This window comes from Ochlerotatus camptorhynchus, unplaced genomic scaffold (genome assembly GCF_037179485.1).
Source record: "Ochlerotatus camptorhynchus isolate MF236.1 unplaced genomic scaffold, CSIRO-AGI_Acam_v1.1 ptg000213l, whole genome shotgun sequence".
Taxonomy (NCBI): Eukaryota; Metazoa; Arthropoda; class Insecta; order Diptera; family Culicidae; genus Ochlerotatus; species Ochlerotatus camptorhynchus.
In genome coordinates, this window is record NW_027040703.1 from 107,105 (window position 1) to 114,327 (window position 7,223).

The following is a 7,223-nucleotide window of genomic DNA, read 5'->3' on the forward strand; positions in this document are numbered from 1 at the left end:
ATTGTCAAACTAATGGTACTAAAATTAGCAGCTATGAGAACTCTATCGCTCTGCTTGATAACGTATAATATTGAGTATTTTGTTTATTATTAGAACCATTTTGAAATCTCAAATTTGAACAAAACTATTTGGAGTGAAGTTGATCAATCCCTCAAATGACTTTCAAGTAATTTTCTAGTAACTGTTCTTATATAATTTGTGTTTCCTCAATCCTAATCAGATATTTAAATCTTTGTGCGAAGTGTATTTTCAGCAGAAATTACACAAAATATTACAAGAAATGCATAGCTGCGCCTAAATGTAGGCAATTTCATTCAAATTCTCAGCAAATTTCACAGAAAACATTGATTTCTCAATATTTATTTATTTATTTAATTTGTTTTTCTTCATCGGACTTAACGTGTCTAAATGAAGCCAGATGGGGAAAAGCCTAGAAAAGGCATAAAAACCCCATATATTTTCGAAATACATGAATCACAATAATACAATTACAACGAACATTAATCAAGTCTATAGCATAAAAAAAGTTATCCTCGTATGGCATAGAGTTGTCCGTGAATAAGGTAGAAGTCCTTCTCAGGAGTCTGCGTTGAATACGGTGACGAGAGGTTTCCGCTGCACAGTTAAAGTCGAAAAACTCGTAAAACTCGTTGAAACGCCCAGACATGAACCGTATTGGGTCATGCAAGCTGTAGTTCGCAGTAAGAGGTCCAAGATGCAGGAAACTCCTCGACCGAAGAACTCGTTAGGGTGCGTAGATTTCGAATTCAGCCAAGATTCCTGGAGAGTCGATATCACCAATAAGTACTTTCGCTGCGAACATGGCTTGACTAATCGTCCGCCTATGTTCTAGTGTTTCAAGACCCAGGAGTTGACAACGATCTTCGTACGGCGGAAGGTGACGAAAGGCATACCGAACAAATTTCCTTGGAACAGATTCAATTCTACCTATCCAAACTGCTTGATACGGGCACCATACTACCGAGCTGAATTCCAAGATCGATCGCACTAGAGAGCAGTATAGAGCTTTTAGACAGGCAGGATCACGAAACTCGTCAGCGATCTTGAAAATGAACCCGAGTTGCCTTCACATCATCCGCGTAGAACGATCAGTAACCAGTTGGGAGGATCAGTCCGGCCTCATTCACAAAAATCGAGAATAGCAATGGTCCCAAGTTGCTACCTTTAGGAACACCGGAGCTGTTTGTAAAATAGTCCGATTGCTCTGATCCGATTCTAACACAAAGTTCCCGATTGGTCAGATAGGACTTGAACCAACGAGTTAAACCAGAGGATACACCGAGTTTTTCAAGTTTAGCTAGCAGTATGGAGTGGTCAACCCGGTCGAATGCAGCCTTAAGATCTGTATATACAACGTCCACCGTGCGCTCCAGCTTCCATACTCCGAAGACATAAAGAAATGAACGGAGCTAGATTTGTTGAAACTGATCTCTTGGGATAAAAACCGTGATTGAAAACATTTCACCGTAATTTGTTAATTAATGCAGCATTGTTGATAGTTAGGGAAAGGAAAAATACCACTTTCAACCAAATGACAAAAATTATAGCAGCAGCTCTTTGATCGTTTGTTTGAATGCTGTTGAACGTAAGTTAAGCAACATTGATATTTATGCAGTAAAATTATCTTTTTTGTTAAGAGAAACTCGTTGCAATCAGCAATTATTAGAGTTTCATGATGAAATGCTGTCAAGATTTCTTTTGACATCCAGCACTGAAAATTTTCTACAGGACAACTAAAAACGCAACCCAAGATGATCAATTTCACCCCGGTGATCAATTTGCACTCGGATAACGGTACCTGCCTACCCAGGAGAGAAGTGAATCAACATCAATAGAGCAGTATTCAGCGGCAAACATACTTTTGCATAAATAAACTAATAAATGGTCCACGAAAAAGTTAAAAACGCTCATTAAAAACTACAAGTGTCAGCCCTTTGGGGTTGTACGCAATGGTGACGTAGGACTACGTGGTCTTATATAATAAATATTATTTTTTAGCTGCATCAGGAGCTTCTGCTTTGTGTAGGAATAGGAATTTGAGCGGAATTCTGTCTGTTTATACTCTTTAGCATGACGTGTTTGATACAGATGGCCCACAGCGACTCACGAAGAGCTACTGATTACGATCAATAGCGGTGCGGTTTCTTCCTCCTATGGATGCTCATGTGGACTGCTGCTCGCTGCTTGCGGGGAGTCTTTCGTTGTGTACCACCACTCACCACGCGGGGATTGAATAAACACCGTTTGGTGAGACCGGATGGAGTTCAACTTTGAAATCTGTGTTAGGGAAATCACTTTTCGCAGGCAATCCGTGATAATTTTAACTTTCAAGGCAACAGTTGCACATTCGTGCAATTTTCAATATTGATATTTTGAAAAATGATAAAGTCTTAATTTTAACAGATTTGTAGACAAAATTCCTATGGATTGGCGCATTAAAAATTAAAATCCATCATTTCTGGATCAAAATCAGACCACTTTAATAGAGATGAACTAGCCTAAGGCTAAAAATCTCTTAAATAAAGTTAAAAAAAAGACCACTTTCATGCCGCGACCGACTTTGGTTTTTGAAATCGCACCCCCAATGTTGCCTTAAAGTACATGGTCTGTTAGATTTAAACATATCTAGATAGAGCTGGCATTAGGCGTAATCTGATGGTCATGTTGATTTGCGTGGGCAAGCCTTGACTTTCAATACATCATCGAAAGAAGTCATTGTTTACAAAAGCTGTAAGGTCCAATTCAAGTTGATATGGGAACTGGCATACGATTGAGGACCTTGACAAATGTCCAAAAAATACTCTTTTACAAATTTATGGTGGTCCTGAAACGTTGTGTTGTGATGGTTGAGTAATGCTGTAATAGCTAGGTGTTAATGACAGATACGGCTGGTGAGCTATATGTTGTTTGGAATGAGGGTGACGCGCTTGGCCTAGATGGCCCCGATCAATAGCGGTGCGGCTTCTTCCTCCATCTGTGGATGCTCTTGTGGGCTGCATATCGCTGCTTGCAGGCAGTCTGATCAGTGGCTGAGGCCAGCCTTGGTAGCTTGCAGCTTGCAGGAAGCATTTCGTTGTGTACTGGAGAACACCACCACTCACCACGCGGTGTTTGAATAAACACCGTTTGGTGCGACCGGAAGAAATTCAACTTTGAAATCTGTGTTAGGGAAATCGCTTTTCGCAGACAATCGGTGATAATTTTATTTATCATAGCAACAGTTGCATATTCGTGCAATTTTCAATAGTGACATTTTGAAAACTGAAAAAGTCTTAAATTTATTAGATGCGTAGAAATATTTCTGATAGATTGGTGATAAAATCATTGAAATTTTTCCAGGGGCAGCTGAGTTATTAACGTTCAAAATCTTTCATAATTTTGCCCGATTGCTTTTTGACCCGATTTTGTCAGCCTATATGATTCAATTAGTTTTGGTTGAGGTGGACTGTTTTGTACAGTCGTATTCGTATTTTATTGATTGTCGAGCGCAATAATGACATTTTTCGAGAATTAAATGTGCAGTGGTGGCAAGATCAAAGCAGGGGAGAGGGGAGTTGAGAGACTAGTTGAAAATTATGTACGTTAAGTATGAGTTTTTTTTTTTTTTTCAAGGAGGGAACTTTTAAAAAGGCCATCGTGCCACCGCTTGACGACTGGGCGCACAGTCGCGGTGACACGGTGTGTGGGGTTCTTACCGCACTAAAACCTTCTTAGACGCCTTGCCCTTTCCCCCGGAACCACTTGTCGTATTACTTCGGAGGGGGCCGTGCATTACGCACCTCACTTTACCTCAGCTAATTGGCGCTTCCAGTTCGCTGATCGTCTCTCCAGTTTGTGAGCCATTTAGCTCCCAGCGTCACGTTCTACTCGGTTATCCCCGGTGGTGTATACAGCCTACTCTGACGGAGAGTTCTTCCGGCTTCCGTACGCACTCACGACTCGCATGGCCATGAGCCGGAACGTACTGCTCAATTTCCTTTGGTTCTGCTTCGTTTTAAGCGCTTCAATCCAGGCTGGACCTCCGTACCTTAGTATCGATGAGGACACACTAGCCAGAAGACGCCTCTTGCTGCAGCTTGGACCAGAATTGTTCGGCATGATTCTGGCTATTGCGTTGATGACCTTTGCCGCCTTCTCGCAAGCATATTCGATGTGGCTATTAAAGTTTAGCCGGTCGTCGATCATCACTCCCAGATACTTTAGCATGCGAAACAATGGTGTGCTCTCCAACGGTGATTTCTGCCCGCTGCACTGCTTTGCAGTTACTGACCAACATCACTTCTGTTTTTTGGTGGGCTATCTGCAGCTTTGCTCGTTGCATCCAGTTACCAATCGTATCTATCGCCTCGGCCGCCAACATTTCCACTTCTCACCGGTTACCGTCAAGACGACATCGTCCGCAAAGCCAACAATCTCAACTCCTTTGGGCAGCTTGAGCATCAGCACGCCATTCCATTCCAAAGCGTGGGACCTAGAATGGAGCCTTGGGGAACTCCGGATCCTCTCTCACTTTCCGGAGGAGTGCTGCGTAGGACGTTTTGTCCTTCGCCTCAACAACCAGAGCGTCACCCTTGTTTCTCTCCCTACGAGGCCTAGGCTTCTCCTTATTCTTCGTGTCTTCCTTCTTCTTCGCTTCCTCAAAGCTGTGTTTCTAATTTACCAAAGCACAAGTAGAGATTTTGGATATGGTATGAAATTCAATGCACATCCACTTTTTTGCATGGAGCATAAATTATATTTGTATGGATCGTCACGGTTTCCAACCCCCCCCCCCCCCCATAACAGCGTGACATGCTTTGTGCATGACCCCTAAGGAGTCGAGCCTATGGCAGAAAATGCAGAGCAAAAGAGAAGAGTGCGACAGTGGAGAGCAGAATCATTTATTTTGTGAACAATTCCTCGAATTTCGTGGCTCGAAATGTTGGTAGCGTAGTTTGGGCCCATGAGATGAAGTGGTCAATTGATTATTTAATCATATTCAATAACTTTTTTAAAACAATGTGTTTGTGTGTGTGTGTCACCCCCCCCTCCACACCATCAATGTAAGAATGTCTTGCCTTATATGACACTTACGAAAAGTTTGAAATTCCAGCTCCCCCGCCCCCCTAAATGGGCTCGTATATATTGAATTATTCCTAAAACATAAATCTTGCATTATCAAACAGAATTTAAAGATATTATGTTAAAAAAAATTAAGCGAAAAACAATGTCCCGATTTTGTCAGTGTCCCGTTTTTGTCAGCCCTAAATTCATCAGGAGGCTGACAAAACCGGGACATTACTGTATTCGGTTTCCCCTTATGCGATTAATGTAGATGTAGCGTGCATAACGGTAAGGTATGGATGTGTGACTTTGTCGATGTGGATGTATTTACGTAAAGTACAGAGAGGTTTCTGACCTCCCTTAGCTCAGTCGGTAAAGGCGCAGCTACAAAGCAAGACCATGCTGGAGGTGGCTGGGTTCGATTCCCGGTCCGGTCTAGGAATTTTTCGGGTTGGAAAATTTCTTGACTTTCCTGGGCATAGAAGTATGATTGGACTTGCCACACAATTATACCAATGCAAAAATGGTACACGCATCGAAAGCTCTCAATTAATAACTGTGGAAGTGCATCTAGAACACTAAGTTGAGAGCACGCAATAAGCTAATATGCGATATGCAATAAGCTTGAAATGCGAAGAAGAAGAAGAACAGAGAGGTTCCGTTGTTTACGGATGGATTTATAGCCTGTATTCTTTTGTCGCAATTCCTAGCCGCATGATTTTTGGTAGTATGAATACTGAATACAAATGGTATCTTTATTACCAAGCCCTGAGACGAACCAGCCCAAGGCTGAAAGAAAAGAAAAAAAAAATATTACCAAAAATCATGTATTAAGGAACAAATAATACCTTCTAAAACGCCATGCGCAAACATTGGAACCTCACTGTATATAGTCCGAAAAGCGGTTTGTTTTGAAATTGCTTCAATGGAATTTATTCCTCTGCTATAAGATAGGAATTTGTTCTTTCAGAAAGATGATGGATCGTCAAAGACAGTCATAGTCAATGAGGAACTATAATCCACTGCATTGAATAATAACGAACATAACTAACCTTATTGATTAAAATTTGTGTATTGATGGAAATGTTTTTTATCTTTATAGCTAACACTATACACAATATATCCGAGAAGTCTTTCCAAGATTACATTACATTAGTTGTATATTTCTCTTCTGAGAGTACCCGATAGATGTATACAGTGTTGCTATGTTCATTTATTAAACAGATGATATTAAAATTGACCTTTTTTTTAAGGACATCAATCTAACTGGTAACCAACGTTCTCATTAAAACTTCTCTAAACCAGACAACCTCCATGATTTATCAGCTTCCAACATATTGTTTTTAGTTGACTTTCCACCTTAATGAGAAAACAACAATTAATTCCCGTCAAACCCATATCCGTCATCCGTTCTCTCAAGTACTCATCTCGAAGCACGTGTCGATTGCCACTAATTTGCGGGAAGTGAAGCGTAGAAGCTCCACTCCTGTCGCACTAATTTCTACAAATCTATTTATATTTCCCACAATAGTGCCAGTGACGATGTTGATTTTTTTCCTGTCTTTGATGCTTCCTGGATTTTTCGACGAACAGAAGCATCTCGCCTCACACGATTTACGGGACCCAACATAACAAAAAAAAAAGTGGGTTTGAAGTGATCTCCACTCGTAAACGGGCGAGATGCATGGGAAGAAAGCACTTTTATTTTCCTTTTGCTCGGTGTTAACTGCCGTGGAAATGACTGATGACGGATTAATGTAATATAAAGCACACAGCAATGACGAGCAGAGAAATTTTTGTGTTGTCGTTCCACAGTCAGTCTTTTTTTCTTAAAAATTAAAATAAAATCACTGTCGATGCTCGGAAATCAACCAACTGTTACTCGTTGTCGTTACGGTCCTTTAATTACAAAACCAACCAATGAACCTTTCCATTATCCTCTTTCGCTATCAGCACATAAATCATGCCTCACTTCATTTTCACTTTTTTCGCTTGTTTTATGTCGCTTGAGATTTTCTTTTCGGCTTTCTATCCTTCAGTTTCGATGCCGCACACTGCACCAGCTGCAATGTTGATATTTCGATCTAGGGTTACCTTCCTTTATTTTCCTCATCAGGATCGATGTATTTCATTCCCATCTAATTGATCACCCCTACCGC